At 38.0% G+C, this 18,541-nt stretch overlaps 1 protein-coding gene across 1 annotated transcript in view; it reads right to left on the minus strand.

The window, feature by feature from the left end:
* Positions 1-287: 287 nt before the first annotated feature.
* LOC131037607 (obg-like ATPase 1) overlaps positions 288-18,541 on the minus strand; it is a 110,699-nt gene continuing 92,445 nt past the window's right edge. Inside the window, exon 13 of the mRNA XM_057969788.2 lies at positions 288-626. The gene's annotated coding sequence lies outside the window, so the exon portion shown is untranslated. The remainder of the gene's footprint in view (positions 627-18,541) is intronic.

Raw genomic sequence — 18,541 nt, forward strand, 5'->3', positions numbered from 1 at the left:
CTACCAACTAAAAATGGCCGACTAGACAAATCCAGTTACAAGAAAGGTAGACTAAATTTACTCTTCTCACAAATTAAATTGAATTGAAAAGTTCTACATTTATTTAACTTATATTAGCTTGCACATTAAAATGATAATGTAATTGTTTGCTAGAAGCCATGCATAAAACAACAGTACACTTTAATCACATACAAATAACTAAAATAGAATTAATATTAAACGATTCACTGGCATAAATACAATATAAAACTATAGCCAAATTGTAACATACAGAAAACTGGAATATATTTTAACAGAAGCTTTCTATCTTATATTAAAATAAAATAAATTGACACAATAAGCATGCATTTGAGATAGAGCGACGTTAAATAAAGCGAGCAAAAATGCTCTTAGAACTTAGCTTACAATAGAATGCCGACCAAATTATGAATGGAATAAGGGTATCCCCTCTCAAAATAAGTCGCCAGCAATTAGGGCATTCGTTAACAATAACTATGGTTGCCCTATGGTGTATTCTTTAACATCATAATCACTCTTTAAAAAGGGCTTTCCTCCTAGGGAAAAAAATGTCCTCTCCCCACCAAGTTTAAATTGACGAGGACTATTGCGCACCATTACAAGTCAACCTGCACAAAATTTTACGTCTGTAAGCATTCCAGCTACAAATTCTCTCCTGACTTCACATGATTGTTCTCTTTTGCCATCTCCTTATAGACCAAACTATTTTAGAACTGGAATCTCTATAACTGATTGAAACATATTATTGCAGTTTATGGGATTTAAATCATAGCAGCAACTCACAAATCACAGAAATCTCGTGTGAACATCACTAGAAATATATCTAACTTGTGAAGTTGCAACATGGCAAAGAAAAGAATTTCATATAGAAAATTTCACACAACCACATGTTCCTCAATACTGTGGTGCTTCATCAGAAATTATAAAACAAAAGCCCTTAAGTTGCTGGTTCTGGTTCAGATCCTGGTTTGGGTCAAGGGATTCGGAAAAAATTTAGAGTTGGGGCCATTTTGGATTTGTCCGTACAAAAAATATAGACAAATCATAAAACTAAATATTTACAGCAGAAACAAAACATATAGTTCTTAGAATTTTATATACAAAATGTTTATAAACCTTATAAAATAGTAATAAAATTAAATTAATAAATATTTATATAATAACATAATATTATAATATACAATTATCAATAAATTAAATAAAATACTAATAATATAACATTATAATAATTATAACAAATATCTATATATAGTACAGGCTCCTTGCCACACTGAATCGGATCCTGAATCTGGTTCAGACCAGACCCAGATCTGGCTGCTTGGCCAACGGATCTGGTAACATAGCCAAAGACATTTAAAAGGTTAAAAACTCTTAAAACTCGAGGAATGTCCACACCCAACGAAAGCAAGTGAGATAGTCATTCATGATGACCATTATCTATGAAAGAAACCTATTATCACTGCATATAAATCATTCATTCCTATACATAAGGATTATAAAAACGAATGTTAAGTTGTAAAATGCTAGAGCACAATGTAGGACACTATAAAAATACACATCAATATATAAGATTCATGTCAGAGGGATATCCCAAAAAAAATCAGATTTGACAAGAATGTACACACTAAATTTCGTAGGACAAGTTGCCTGCATATGGATTTCTTGTCCATACATATCACAAACAATTTTGCCCACCATGCCGAGAAAATTAGAAATCCAAAGACGTATTTGTTGTTTACAGTTTTTTCATAGAACACAGCCAAGATGTTGGATATTGCTGCTGCTAGGATATGTTGTTGTCATTGATGTCAACATATTCCTGAATTTTGGTGTTTCGATGATTGCAGAGAGTTAAGTTGGTATTTGATCTGTTGTACTCTGGTACGATCATATCTTTGGCTAAGGATTTGATAGAATGTTTGGAATGTTCTTGTGTATCTTCAATTCATATGGTTCGTGATTTGGTGCTCCGCAAGTTATCTTTCTTGTCCAAATTGTTGTTGTTGAGTGTTAGCGTGGTTATCGATGAAGATTTGATTAAGTGGTGTTGGTGTAGCTATTGCGGATGGTTCTAACGTGCTTTTGGTGTTTCCTAATTGTGTCCTATTTGTTTTGCTGGTCCGCATTGATCATTGTGCCCATTATTGAAGATCTTATGGGTCCGGTGATGTTCTTCGTGTTATGCAACATTTTCGATTGGTGTAGTGTGTTGCAAATGATCTTGGCAAGATTTCTGGTGGTGTTGTGTGTTCGAGGATTTGATTTGGGTCCTGTTGACGTGTTTTTTGTACACTATCAAACACAGAATAAAATACCCAAGGGTACCTTATCCTTTCTTGAGTAAAGCCTCTGATTGCTGAAGGTATCGCGAAAAAGGATCAATCAGGATGACTCCAAGGTTCTTCGTTGTAGGATCTCTACGTGTGGATAAGCTCTATGTGGTATGATGTGATTTGCTGGAATCACAAGGGGACTTACATTTGATGATTGAACGTCTGATCTGCTTTGAATATTGTTGGAACACAGGCTCTTACTAGCTTTGATTTGAAAAAAGGAAAAAAGATGAGGGCGAGGAAAGGATCTAATCCTAACACTAAGAATGTAAGAGCAATAAATGATCTTTGATGAAATTCTAACTAAGTCTTGTTTTGACATCCCAGGACCATCTCCACAAGGTTAGTGCGATCTTCGAAGGAAAGCTTTATGATGTTCAAATCATCACTGCAGGCATAGACACCATCAGGTTGATGCATATCAATGAAGAAGCGACAATTGAAGTTAAGCTTAAGCTGAATGATTCCAGTTGACTACACAAGGCAAGTCTGCAATCAACAAACTGCTAGTAGTATGGATATACAAATTCCACCATCAATCAAACACATTTCTTCCACTCATCTAATAACACGAAATCAAATATGAGAAGTATAGAGACCATGCAAATTGTCGAATCGACCCATAAATTTCACCATTTCTTCAATGAAGTTACAAGTCTTTTACAACAACATCTTGGCAACAACCTTTGGCTTCTCTCTCTACTCTACTCTAATTGCTATTCTAATCACCTTCTAACTACTCTCTATTCACTAACTCCTTTCTAACTGCTTTCTATCTAATGCCTTTACAAATGAAATGTCAGGGCTTATATAGTGCCCTCAATACAATTCGATGGCTTAGATCAATTCAAGATCAATGGCCAAGATTCAATAATGAAAACCCTAATTAGGGTTTGTTACAACCATTACATAACATTTAATGCTTGACCAATGAAATAATTGTATTGCTTGGACACATGTCCTCTCTGGAAAATTCCACCAATGAATAGCCGGGGTAGGTACATTGGAGTTTGTGCCATCTCCCATGAGTTAGGTACATTGAATCTGGACATGTTGAGGTGGACCACACTGACTGGAGAAATGATGACTAGGATGCCACCTCGTCTGACACTTGTAACTTGGTAGATATTCAACTTGATGTTGTTGAGAAGCTAGCTTTAATTAATTCATCTGGAACTATCTGCTTCTTCAACGAACCCTTGCTCTAACTTCTTTCATCTTTGATGTGCAGGACGATGATGTACCTCGCCTTGGAATGCTAGATTGGAAGAAGTCGCCCTTGTTGATGTTGGATCGAAGAAGGTCATCCTTGTCGATGCTTGACTGGAGGAGGTCGCCCTTGTCCTTGCTTGATCTTCTTGGAGGAGACCGTCCTTGATCTTGCTTGATCTTCCAACTCCGGGATCTCCATTTGATGCCTACACAAAATATTAAAGTTAGTCTTTTGAGCATCAAACCTCAAAGCATGAAATTTAAGACCTTTCAAAGGTAAAACTTAAGATATTAATTTGAAAAAAGTCATGATAAATCAAGAACTTCTTCAAAAAAGTAAATCTTCATACCTTCCCTTGAGTACTTAAGTACAAAACTTTGAAAAAAAATGATGAGAGAAGACTGGATTTTGATGGACAAGCTTAGATTATAGTCCTCCCTTGGATGAATTACGCCTCCTCTAGCTTGAAAAAGAATAAACTCCACTAGCCTCTTCAAAAATCTGGAAATTCGCCTTCAAATACCTTCAAAACATCTGGAAATTATCCTCCAATTTAGCAAGAAATTCGCCTCTCCAATGGCCTTCAAAATGAGTTTCGCCCTCCTTAGTCTCCACACTTAGTAGAAATTTGCTCCACTCCAGCTAGATTTCACACCTTCAATTAGCTCTCCAAATTCGCACTTGAAAGGATGATTGAATGATTTAAATTGTGAAAAAACACCTCCAATATATAGAGCGCTCACCTTCCACTTACCCATGAGGCCGACCTAGCAAATAAAAGGTGAAATAATAAATAAAACCTCAAAAGGAGTAGGCCGACTTGTCAAATAAAGGCAAAATAATGCCTTGTGCGCTCAACTTTTAATTTTAATTTCACAAAAATTAATTTTAAATGCCTTTATAATAAAAATTTGATTTTTTTTTAGGCCCAAAATTAATTTATTAAATGCCAATTTAATTGATTTTTTCAAATATTCCAAAGTTAGCAATTTGGCATCTAATGCGATTTGGAGGATATTAACGCCCAAATATGTTAAAAAATAATGAATGCCATTAACTTCGCTTTGGTCCCTTGGAGAGGGACAGGGGCGCTTTTCTCAATCTAGGCCTTGCATTCCTCATTTTCACGTTCAAAACTTCATCTAGGCATTTTAAAATGGCATTTTTGATTGGAGTCTTGAGTTTAATTCACTTGATCTTTAGAAGGAACGTGACTTTAAGACATTTTCGCCCTGGTCCCTGGGTGAGGGACAGGAGCACTTTTTCACTTTTGTCCTTGATCCTTCATCTTTTAATTGCCAATTCTCGTTGTGGGGTAAGCGATGATCCCTTTCACTTGTTCCATGCATGCTTAACTTGTTTTTGCAAGGCAAAATTGATTTTCCAAAGATTTTCGCCCTGGTCCCTTGGAGAGGGACAGGAGCGCTTTTTCTATTTTAGGGTAGGATTCTCAAATTTTGACGTCAAATCTTTGTTCACCATGCTTTAGAAGATCCTTTTCCATCTCGCACAACCTTGGCTTAGCATAATCTCGGAGGGAAATTGTTGATTTTATAAAAAATCGCCCTAGTCCTTCAGTGAGGGACAGGAGCACTTTTGAGTCTTTGTGCAAATTCTTGATCACATTAATCTTCAAATTACTCTCCAGGCGTAGAATACCACATTTCACTACTTCTTGAGTCTTGGTAATAAAAATATCATTTCAAAATGCAAGGTAAATGGGCATATTTGGAGATTTCGCCCTAGTCCCTTGGAGAGGGACAAGAGCACTTTTGCCAATTGTCATCAAAATTCGCAAGTCTTGCATCTCAACTCCACCTCGAAGCATTTCAAACTTGTGCCTCGGCCTCAATTTGTCCAAAATTGGCGAGAAAGGCTAGATAATATGTTTTTCGCCCTGGTCCCTTCATGAGGGACAGGAGCACTTTTGCAATTTCAAGCCTATCCGTCCTATGCTAGCTTTCCAAATTATCTTCAATGGGCTAATCATATCTTCTTTCATTCATTTCGATCACAAACTTGCCTTGGCTTTGCAAGAAATTTGCACTTTTTAGAAAATTGCTCTAGACCCTTGGAGAGGGACAGGAGCACTTTTTTACATCTTGGTGTATTTCCTTGTCTTTAAAACCCTCAATTGCGTCTAAGGCATAAAACATCATTCGTCCTTCCCATCCAAGTCAAGTTTTGCCATAAAATCTCAAACAAAGAGGAGAAACTTGAAAAAACGCCATGGTCCTTCAATGAGGGACAGGAGCACTTTTTGTCATTTGGGTTGATTTACTCCTTTGTAGACCACTTAAATTATATTCAATGGATAAATCATGTTTTCCTTGGTCTCTTCAAATCATAAAATTGTCTTGATCCTGCAAGAACAGTGCAAATTTGAAAATCAAGCTCCGGTCCTTCAGTGAGGGACAGGAGCGCTTTTTGCCCTCTAGGTCAAAATGCTTCATCCTTCATCTCGAAATTCCTTTGCTAGGGAAAATATCATCTTGTTATACGCCATGAATAAAAGTTCAAGCCCAAGAAAGGTCTAAAAATGTGTATATGAAGAAAATCGCTCTGGTCCTTCAGAGAGAGACAGGATCGCTTTTACCTTTCTAGACAAAAACTCCATCATTTCATTGTCTTTGATCAAGTCTGGATGTTCTATCACATTCATTTCGTCCTCCACCATGCCTTTGATGTCTCAATTTGACCAAACAAGGTCAGGAATGACTCCAACAAGCTTTTTCGCTCTGGACCCTTGGTGAGGGACAGGAGCACTTCACCTTGGACCCTTGGAGAGGGACAGGAGCGCTTTTCGCTCTGGATCCTTAGTGAAGGACAGGAGCGCTTTTTGACTTTTTGAACTCTCTATCAAGATAATTTTTATGGAATATAACATTTAAGTATAAGTCTTATACTTTAAGTTATATTCCATATATACTTTCAGGATGTTTGAGAGTGGTTTCAGACCTCCAGGAGTTATATTGCAAAATCTAGTTTTTTGAGGTTTTTCAGTTTCCAGACTTAGTCAAATTTCAGGATCAAGACTTTCAGACTTAGCCAAAATTTCAGGATCAGGACTTCACTCTAGCAGGACCTGCTATCCATGTGATCCCCTTGGCGACACTCAAAATGCAAAGGCTAACGGACAAAACCCTAAAAAACCTAGAAAACAAACCCTAAAAAGCAAAACAGCAGGGGTCCCCATTTGCAATGGGGCGATGTGTGAAAATGTCACAACAGGTCCATGCTATGTCGTCTATGGCATTGTATTGATCCAGTGGTTAATTTATGTATCGTATGATGTAATTTTGTAATTAGGTGTTTAGGGTTGAGCCAACCTTGTAGTCAAGGTTGATGATTTGTATAAATAGGTGTTATACTCATGTAATTTGGTGATCGGTGATGTATGGTGGTTCTGTCTACATTATCAAAGAGTCATGTATGTGCGAATAAGCGAATTCATCTTTTAGTGTGAAGTGTTGATCAGAGTGTGTTGCGGGCAGACAATTGTGCTTAACCGAAGCTATCATCAAACATTTGGAGATGTTAATCTTCAATTCATCTTAACCGGATTGTAGTCCGAATGTTATTGTAAGGTAGTGAACCTTCGTTGAGGGTTGTAGCCTTCCGAGTCATTATATTTTGAGTAGTGAGCTCTACGCAGTGTGCCTGAATGCATGTGCATTCCCCATTGTAATATTTACACATACTACTGCAGAGTATCATCTTATTGTGGGTAGGTTCTCACCGTGGTTTTTCCTTTAGCCAAGTTTTCCACGTCAAAATCTCTGTGTTATTGTGTTTATCTTTATTCTTGCTGCAGTTGATCTAATCTGAGATTGTGCTTAAATTGTCTAATGAGGTGAAAATTTAATCATCTATTTTCTTAGAGAGGAAGATTTATTCTTCCTTTATACCTATCGGTGGTGCCCCTTTACCAAGGGTCACCACTTTTCCAAGTTGGCCCTCAATAATAATATCATTATTATATTATCACAATAATATAATTCTCAATATTATTACAACCTCTATGTCAACCTGAAGGAATCCGACTATAGCTACAATAACATTAACAAAATAAGGAGAGGAATGCTCCTTATATAGAAAATTACAAGAGGATCTTTCCATAACTGAAACGATCAAGAATAGAAACATGAAAGGAGACATTCTAAAAAGAAACTAAACATGAAAATGGAAAGATCCTAAACTAACTGAATGACCATTATAGAAAGATTACATAATTACTTTAATATGTTTATAGATATATTAGATGAGGAAAAAAATATACATACCCAACTTTTGAAAATTCTTCCTTCAATAATTTGGGATGTTTTTCTAAAGAAATTGCCAAGACTACCAACTAAAAGGATGTTTGAATTGTATCAGGATCAGAAATTGTGTCTAAGACTCTATTAAATCAATGCTCTAAAAAGGTTTGGGTACCCACATTCAACAATTCAAATCAAACGGGCCTTCGGAGCGACGGTTTACATATCAAATGTTGTTCTATTTCCCTCCCCTTTGTATTTTGGGTCATGGACTGTTGGTCCATTTTGTACGGTGGCAGCCATTTTTAACCAGTGTTCCACGAGCGTTGGGGACGGTGGGGGGGGGGGGGGGCAAGGGCCTAAGTTTGGGGACGGTTTGGGGACGGCAGTGGGGGGGGGTGGCGGGGTGGTGCTGCTGATATAGTTATACATATACATATAGTACTTGAAAAACTAGTTTTGACAAGATGTATGACAGTATTACAGTATAAGAATTACATTTTCAAATGAGACTATAAGAAATTTGAAATACTAAATCTAAATACCAATTACCTAGATTTCTAAGTAGTGTTGTTATATGGAGCCTAATCAGACTCGGAGGTTAGATTTTCCCTACTTCTATCGGCGCGGTTTCCCCCTATATTTTTCAACGGGTTTTTTGGAGGCAGCGCCCACAAGTTGGGGTCAAGGGGCAGCGCCCCTTGCGCGTTGAGGCCAAAAATACTTTTATTATTTTCTAAAGGCGTTGGGTGTTATTTTTCTATTGGCCCACGTCCAATTAGAATTACCCCTTAACCCCCAAAAAACTTAAAAAGTCACCTTTTTTTTTTAATTTTAATTTTAAACATTGCATATACATGGGGGCGACAGGAGACGTCTGGGCGTCTGCACGTCTCTTGAAGGACGGGGAAACGTCTTCCAAGGAGACATGGAGGCGTCTCCATGTCTCTCTGGGAGACACGGAGACGTCTCCCCATCTCCGGTGGCGCTTGGGTGGCAGGACGGCGGGGGATGTTGCGTCCCTGTCCCCCTGTCCCAGAGACGTCCCCATCTCAAAGACGCAACCAATAAGAGGGGGGGGGGGGGGACGTGTCTCCGTGGAACACTGTTTTTAACATACGAGCTTCTAATGTAATTGGTTGGCCACGCATGAACTAAGTAAATATTTTTTTTATTTGAAATTAATACAAAGAACCACAACAAAAGTTGTCTTATCGAGAAGAAATAAATTTTTTAAAAAAAAACAATTCACATCAAACTTAGACTAAAAAATAGAACTACATATATATTACAACTTTATGATTATCCCATTCGAAAGTGCGAATGTAGCCAGTCTGAGTAATGAAGAATGTTATTAGAAAGTGTTGTGTACCCACATTCGACAGTTCACATCAAACTTACGAGAATAGAATAGCATATATTACACCTTAATCCTATTCGGAAGTATGCAGGCAATCTGGGTGACGAATAATGTTACCAATACTCAATTTTTTTAGGCAAGGTTAAGAGATATTCGAAAAGTTGGATATACTAACCCACACTCAACAACTAATAAATTCAACTTAGTAACTAAGCAAATTAACTTAAGAAAGAAACACACTAAAAACACAAAAGAAAACCTCAAACTAAATTTCAACATAAATTAAATTCATTGTATACTCGGAAGAATCTTGAATAGATTTATTTTGACTTCCCAAAGTTTTAGGCCAAACTTCAAGACAAGACTCAAAACCTTTTTATTTTATATAATCCTAAAAACAATGGCATCAATGCACTTCCATTTGGCAATGTAGTTTTCAATGAGAGACTAAAGATCCAAATGGTAATTATGAGTCGAAGTCTATGACCAGGGCATTACCTATCTCGTTTGGATAGATGACTATCATGTATGAATGGATGTCTATCTTGTTTGGATAAGTGTATATTTGTATAGACGGATGCCTATCTTGTACGGATGGATGCATGTCTCATATGGACAGAAAATACCTAAGCATACAGTTAAATGAACTAATTGAAATAATACTTAGATAAATGCAGCATGCAGTAAAAAATGGGTGAAATTTTGAGATACAGCTTGAGGGTTGTTACAAACACATTTCACAGGTTGTAAGCAAAGACTGAATAATAAAAGGATCCCTAAATTTATTTATTTTTGACTAACTAGTTAAATGTTTTAATTAGGAGTAGCACATGCTTCTGGTTCACAAATCATGGAAGGAATAATGATTAATAATTTCGGTTCTTGAGATGAAACAACATCAAAAAAAGGTGAAAATCCCATTAATCTACTAGTGTCCCTTTTTTGAAATTTCACCAAGTTGAAACCCAAAATGCCCATCATACATTTCCAATGGGTTTTTGGAATTTTGCACTCAGAAAATGGGATTAAAATTATAATAAAGAGGGTCTCACATACAGCTAAAATATAAAATAAGGTCTTATAATTAAAGTTTATTTGAAATAATTCCTCTCAAATATAGGTGAAGAATTATGCCTTTCAAAGGAAAACTCTAAGATAGGCCAACCAAGGAAAAAGAGGCACATTAATCATGCATTCTATTTTATAATTTCTACTCCTTATTGAAGCATCGGACTTTGGTTCAATTAATCTGAGAATGAAAACCCTCTAGGTTTGGAATTGGAGGACGAAAACACACAATTCCTTGGAGTGATTTCAAACATAAATCACCATTGCGCAGACTTTTCCAAATTTTCAGATGGTAATCAAGATATATCTTTCTAGATTTCAATGATACCATCTAGGGTTTCAGGTGGGTTACTTGGTGATAGTTCATGGCAATTTGTAATCGGTTGATCACATATTTAAAGGCAGAGTTATACTTAAAATCAGCACAGCCATTTTAGGGTTCTAGCTGCTCCATTCTTGAGAAAGTTTGTGGCAGTTTTAGATCTGTTTAGGACAGATAGGAGGGCAAAGTCAAGTTGGAAAAAAGTGCCCACACTTAGGGTTATGTTGACGTGTATTTTGTACACCATCATACACAGAATAAAATACCTAAAGGCATCTTATCCTCTCTTGAATAAAGTCTCTAACTGCTGAAGATTCGCATGAAGGATCAGTTAGGATGACTCCAATGTTCTGGTTAGTAGGGTCTCTACGTGTGGATAAGCTCCAGTGGTATGATGTGATTTGCTGTGTCCTCAAGGGGCCTTACACTCCGAAAGTCTTACTAAACTAAAGAAGCTTTGCAAAAAATAACAAAAGGATAGGGTTTGTAAGAGGTCTAATCTAATCTAACCCTAAGAATGACTTCATGTGGACAAGACTTGGCAAAATTCTACCAACTTCAATTTCGCCATAAAATAACAACTCAATTGAAATTGATGCGATCTTCTAAGGTAACGAAATGATTTTCAATGCATCAAAGATCAAAGACACTACCACGAAGGTACATATCCAAGATGCAATAATGGTTGAGGGTTAAGTGATTCAAATATCTCCAGTCGACCACGCAAGGCGTTCCTACGATCAGCAAGAAGCTAGTGGTTTGGATTACGAATCCTACCAAAGATCAAGTCTCACACTTTATCCTTCAATTTAACACACTACTTTGATTGAGCATGATTCAAGTAAATTGAACAACCATGAAGATAACCAAGAAAGTTGCAACAAAACACCATAACTTCAATATTTCATTGATTTCAAAGTCATCATGTACAACAATTGTTTGAACTCCTTTCCTCAAACTCAATCTTGCTACAAAAGTAAAATTGCTTCTAACTCTAATCAAACTCTCTCTCTAATCTCTTCACTATTATCTATTACAAATGAAATGAAAAATGAGGGTATAAATAGCATCCTCAATTACAATGAATGGTCCAGATTGAAAGCAAATCAACGGTCAAGATCATGACACCTAAAACCCTAATTAGGGTTTGTTACAAATGGCCTCCTTTTTACTGAACAATATTAAATGCATAGCCAAATATTAAATTTGGCACAAAAACCTAGGAGACATAAACCAATGACAATTAAGGTGCCATGTCATCTATAACAACCTATCATCTAGAATCTTATTCCCTTTCCAATGTTCCTTTTTAGCATATGCAATGAATCTTGATACGATTCCTTCGATTTCAGCAATTGGAATCTCGGGAAGATTCTTCATACTTTCTTCCAAGTGGATGACCTGATCGAATGCATCTAGAAGAGCTGTGTCCCATGTAAGTTCAAGTTCCTTTGTTCTTTCAATCAGGAGCATGGTGGAAAACATCTGATCATATTGCTCGTCTGTGACATTAGCGTCCTTACAACAGATGACCTTGATTCTATCCTCCAATTCCTGCATATCCACATCTGTCTCGACCTCAATCCTCCTACCAAGAATGGTACGTAGTACCTCAAATACTCTGTCCTGGATCGGATTGATCACCTCCTCAACTTGACTGCATCTAGTACTGATGTCCTCAAAGAAAACACTCTTCATATGGAGTAAGGTTGACCACTGAAGCAAACTGTGAGGTCCTCCATCCATGATCTTTTCTTGCGCTAAGACCTTCCTTGATGTGTGTCTAATTACTTTCAAGACAGGAATGATAACATCTTTGGTATGAGCAAATGCGGCCACTATTATCATCAAATTGTGGATTATCTCAAGAACCTGGATAGCTTGATGAATAGTTTTCATCATCCTTGTTACAAATTCTATGGCAACTGTATGAGATTTATCCATCCAAGTACTCGTACGCTGGACCATATTCCTGAATCTTTCTGCCTCATTAATTGATTGAAGGGGAAGTGCCTGCACTGGTGATCTAGCTGGATCCTGACGTCCCAAAGGCTCATTGAGATGACTGAAATATGTCCTCCATGCACCGACCTCTCTCTCAAGCTTTCTATTCTTCTCCATTTCTTCTCTAAGCTTGTCTTTCAATGCCTCAAATGAATTGGTGGTATCATCTAGTGTCTGCTTTGTTGTGGATGGTCCTAGCTCAAAAGTCTGTATATCATATTCCTCTGCTAGGATCTCACCTTCATATTTGTCTACTGCCGGTGTAGCTATCTGCAGTTTTCTGGATCCAGTCTCATCTCTAATCATCTTGGACATCTTGGTAGCCTTCCTCTTCTCTGTTACTTCGTGAGAACGTCCAACAAGGCTTTCTAAATCAATTGCATTATCTTCATCCTCTATCACGATCACCTTGGTTAATCTTTTCTTCAACCAATCTGGAATGGCCGATCTTGTCTCTTGAACCTGAATTTCCTTATGCACTACTTCTTCTTCTCTGGGAGGAGATGTTATTTCGTTATTTTCTCTATCTTCATCTAGCTCATAATCCTGGAGAGATCCATCTGGTGACCCTTGCGGTGCCTGTCCTTCTTCCTGCCTATCGTTCTGTACCATCGACTCCATGGATTCTTCCACTTGAAGTGTCCTCTTCTCTGGTCTAGAAGAAGTACCGGATGAACGATCTCGGTTAGCCCCTTGCTTCCTCTTGGAAGATTCCTTCTTTTTTGATCTTTCTTTCCTCTTCGAACCTCTTGGATGGAGATTGCCTTCACTGGCACATCGAAGGTTACCTTCACCTGAATTTCTAGGATTAGGATTGCCTTCACTCACACTGGCTCCACCTTCGGCTGGTTTCTCTTCCAAAGTGAAAGTCATAGTTATGCCTTGCTCTCTCAACTTCTGATGTTGTACGTCAACCCATCTGCGAGTACAAGACAAGACTGGAGCCATCAAAGCATCTAAATCCACGACCTCGGGCTCATTCCAATCTAACCTTATTGTTTTACTTTCTCGATCATAGGATGATTGGATATGTCTGCCACTATCCTGTGCTTGGTCGGCCACTCTGTAAATCCTGCATTTCCTGATAAAATCCAAAGGCAATCTAGAATGCATTTTTCGTTTCACTTCAAGATCATCTAAGAGATTCATCATAAAATCTTCTATTTGATACTCATGCTTAAACTTCCTGCCGACTGTCTCCTCTAAATATCCATGTGGATCAAAGCTTTCTCTCAAAGCAAAAGATGAAAAAGAATACAAGGCTAACTCCTTCTCTGCGTCATCCATGGCTAAAGCATTAGGACATACCTCAACTGAATTGCCCAAAATGATAGGTACAGGAACTCCATTCCCATGTCTGTGTCTGAACGCCTTCGCATATGCTGCCAACTATCTTGTTACTTCAAGTAACACAATTCTGTCTGTCGGATATCTCGGCAACATGTATGGAGGTAAAGGACATCCATGAACTCTGATATAAGTAAACTTCGGAAATTGAATAAACCAAGCACCATACCTCTTTATTAATTCCTGTGCATCCTGAGATAATCTGTTGTGAATCCCACTTTGCAACGTCCTTGTGATGTTCATCGTGAAGGTATCATTAACTAGCTTGTAGTTGCTTCCTGGCGGATGATGCAAATGGACATAGGAATCACAAACTCTGACCTCGTCGGGTCCTCTTCCAATCACTCCTCTGTGAGGTAGTCCTGCGTACTCAAAACTCCTAATCAAGGCATAGATGACGTATGAACTCATGTGGAAGGACTTGGTAGCCTTGAGTCTCCTCAACTGTACGTCCAAGCAATGGCTAATCATTCTAGCCCAATGTATGGTTCCTTTCCCTTGAATAATCACCTGGATGAAGTAGAACATCCACTTCTCAAAATAGAAGGCGTGAGGGGCTCCTGTAACTCGGTTGAGCATTGTGATCAAATCTCTGTACTCCTCCTGGAAATCAATCCTGTGTGGTGTGTTCGGGATCTTGCTCAGGCGAGGACGGCTCTTGAGTAACCAATTCTTGTTGATTATGCTTAGACAAGCATCTGGATCATCCTCGTACATTGACCTGGCTCCTTCAATGCTCTTATATATCATGTCTCTGTGCTCTGGAAGATGGAAAGCTTCACTTATAGCTTCCTCTGAAAGGTACGCCAAAGTGTTTCCTTCATTAGATATGATCGTTCTGGACTGAGGATCATAATGACGAGCACACTCGATCATCAACTCATGGCACTGAACAGCTGGAGGGAAGCCGACCGCCTTAATGATGCCACTCTCGATTATTCTCCGGGCGACAGGTGATGGCTTGCCAATGTAAGGGACCTCTCGAAACTTCTTCGTGCTGGACGACTAGTGGATGCTCCCGCCTTCGAGGTCGCCATACCTACACAACATTTCATAATGAGAAACTAGATTTTGCAATGCATAACATAGATTAGAGAATAAATTTTAGGAAACCTCATGATAAGTCTTTGAGTTATCATTTCCTAAAAAACGATTGAGGTAATGGAATTCAAAATTTCAAAATTCAAAATTTAAGCTATGACGATCAACGTTCAAAATTAAAACAACAAAACCAATATCGCCATACCTCACTAGAGAGCTAACTCTAGAATGCAAAATAGAGGATTCGCCTAGGCAAAATATTGAAATTAGATGGCCCTTTTCACGTGGTCTTCAAATAAACGTCCCCCTTATCAATATCGCCACCCTTGGAGATGTCTTTGACGTGGTCTTAGGCAAGTTCTCCTTAATTCAAACTCCAGGTTCGCACTCCTTGGATAATACTTCGCACCTCCTTGCTTGAAATGAAATTCGCACCACCTTGAATACAATTTGCACTTCTCTCTTGTCTTCCTCAAATTGCATGTGAATGAAGATGGTAAAACGATAATGTGAAAATGAAAATCTTCACCTCCCTTTATAAGCGCTCATACCACCCATCCCCTCTAGGCCGACTTTTATAAAATTAGGCAATTTAAAATGATCTTTGAATAAATAACAAAGGCCGACCTTCATAAACCAAGCGCTCCATTTAATTTTTTAATTAATTAATAATTAATTATTAAATGCCATCGTTTTTTTAATTAATAAATTCAATTATTTACAAGGCAAAAATAATTAATTAATATTTTGCGATATATTTTAAATGCCATTTAATTGAATTTTCCAACTTATCGAATTTTCTAGCATTTAAATAAATTCAAAAAATGTTTGTTTTGGCGCCAAAATTTGAAGATGAAAAAATACAAACCTCATCGCCCTGGTCCCTGACTGAAGGACAGGAGCGATCTATCAACTTGGTCTTGATTCTTGCACTTTTGACGTTCAAAATCTTCATCCTTACGTTGAAGTTGGCATTTTTGCTAGGAATTTCAAACTTGGGTGACTTGACCTTGAAAATGAATGTCCTTTTGTGGTGATATCGCCCTGGTCCCTTGGAGAGGGACAAGAGCGAACTAGATGTTTTCTCCTCGATCTTGTATCTTTGATCTCCAATCTCCATCATAAGGCGAGTAATAACGTTGTTTCTTTACTCCATGCTTGTATCACTTGTTTTATCAAGGCATTTAGATGTTTGGAGGATTATCGCCCTGGTCCCTTGGTGAGGGACAGGAGCGATCCTTGTGTTCTGGCTCAAATTTGCTAACTTTTAATCTTTGCTTCTTGTTCATCACCTTCCAAATGGCGATCTTGATCTTGTTCGACCTTGCTTTGACATGATTTTGAAGGAAAATTAAGGATCCTGTGAAAATCGTCCTGGTCCCTGACTGAGGGACAGGAGCAATATAGCTTCCTTGGCTCAATTGATAATCGTTTGACGTTTGAAACCTTTGTATATCACCTTCCTAAGATACCTTAGACTCTTTACCACCTCGCATGATCTTGACTTAACGTGATTTTGGAAGGATTTGGCCAATATGATAAATATCGCTCTGGTCCCTTGGAGAGGGACAGGAGCAATCTTCAATGTCTTGTGCTCATACTTGCTTTCATCAATTTGCCATTACTTTCATCATGTAAAATGAAGTCCTTTTGATCCCCTTGGACACTTAAAACGTGATCAACTCTCAAAATCTAGGCTCTCATGAAAATTTCGCTCTGGTCCCTGACTGAGGGACAGGAGCGAACCTAGGTATTTAAGTGCAAATCCTTCATTTTGGTGGTCCTTTGATACTTCGTTCTTCATTGAGACGCCTCAAAACGTCCTTGCCACCCTTCACTTTGACTTGGAGTGGTTTGAATTTGAAGAAAGGGCAATATAACCAACATATCGCCCTGGTCCCTGGCTGAGGGACAGGAGCGATCTTGCTCTTGTAGGCTTCATCTCACTTTGCTAACCTCAAAAATTATCTTCGATGGTCTTGTAATGCTCCGTTTTATTCACCTTTGGCTTGGAAATCATTCAAACTTGGCAAGAAATTCGTCTAAGGCAAAGATCGCTCTGGTCCCTGACTGAGGGACAGGAGCGAACTTGGGCATTTGGGTCCCTTGTTGATGTTTTGTAATCTTCAATTTGTCTTCAACGGGTTCAATTCATCGTCTTTGCTTGCCTCAAACCTAAAACTTACTTGATCTTTGCCTGAATTTTGCCTTATAAGAAATTTCGCTCTGGTCCCTGGGAGAGGGACGGGAGCTACAATGGATTTCGCCCTGGTCCCTGACTGAGGGACAGGAGTGATTTTGCATGTTAGTGCATTTTTCTTCATGTTTGTGCCTTCAAATTATATTCATCTGGTAAAATGTACTTCCTTGGACCTCTTCAAATCGTCAAGTTGTTAAAATCCTGCAAGGACAAAGCAATATTTGATTTTAAGCTCCGGTCCTTCACTGAGGGACATGAGCGATTTTGCTTCCTGAGGCATTTCCGTGTTCGTGAAATTCTTCAATTTATATTCAATGGAAAGATCACGCCTTTCTTTATCACTTCCAATTCGAAATTTGTCCTGATCCTGCAGGAACAATAAGATTTTTGAAAACGAGCTCCGGTCCTTCACTGAGGGACAGGAGCGATTTTGCTCCTACAGGCCAAAATATCATGATTTCACAAGTTTAATCACTTCACAAGGCAAAAACAAATCATTCCCAATGCCCAGGATCAAAAATCAAAAAACTCAAAATTTGATCAAAAATTACTTAATTGAATAAAATTCACATTTTCATCATCAACATTTAGACAAATTAAGACTCTGTACTCAAAATTCCAATTGAAAATAGACCATTCTGGCGAATTCATTTCATTCAAAATTGCATCCTACAAAAGGAAGCTTAAAAAGCTCTCAAGACTGACTGGACTCTGGCCTGAAAAGATCGAAAAGGGAACCCTAAGGCTTGACCCTAATCCAGACAATTGACAAACTACCAAAACCCTTAAAAAAACAAAACGAAAGGCGAGCGCAAAACGAGCAAAAAGAGGGGGCCCCCATTTTAAATGGGGCGATGTGTGAAATGGTCACAACAGGTTACAGTGCTGTAATTTGAAGGACAGCTCAATGCTCAACAACCTTAGAGAATGTGATGGTTTTCAAGGCAGAGTTTAGGACATAACTATTGCTAAAACAACACCATATTTCAGGGAGAAACCATTGTCTTTTGTGGTAAAAAAATTGCAACCATTTGAGGTATTTGTAAGTACCATTCATTTCTGATTATGGTTTGGTGAACTTGTGCAAAATGTTTGTGGCGACTCACTTCCACAATGTTAACAGACAAGGAGAAAGACAAGGTCAGCAGCACGTAAGGAAAAATTTATAAGTATGAAAGTTAAAAAAATATCCTCTAAAAAATAACCTTACAGGTAAAATAGGAGAAAATCCAATAAAAATTGAGCCATGACAATCTGATTATCACTCAAATAAAAGGTAAAGGCGAGTTTTTTTGTCATTGATGTCAAGAATGTTGTTCTGTTTCTAGCAAAGAAAATTGGACTGTTTGGTTATGTGTGTGTGGTAATTTCTTGAG

The sequence above is a fragment of the Cryptomeria japonica genome, chromosome 11, assembly GCF_030272615.1.
Source record: "Cryptomeria japonica chromosome 11, Sugi_1.0, whole genome shotgun sequence".
Taxonomy (NCBI): Eukaryota; Viridiplantae; Streptophyta; class Pinopsida; order Cupressales; family Cupressaceae; genus Cryptomeria; species Cryptomeria japonica.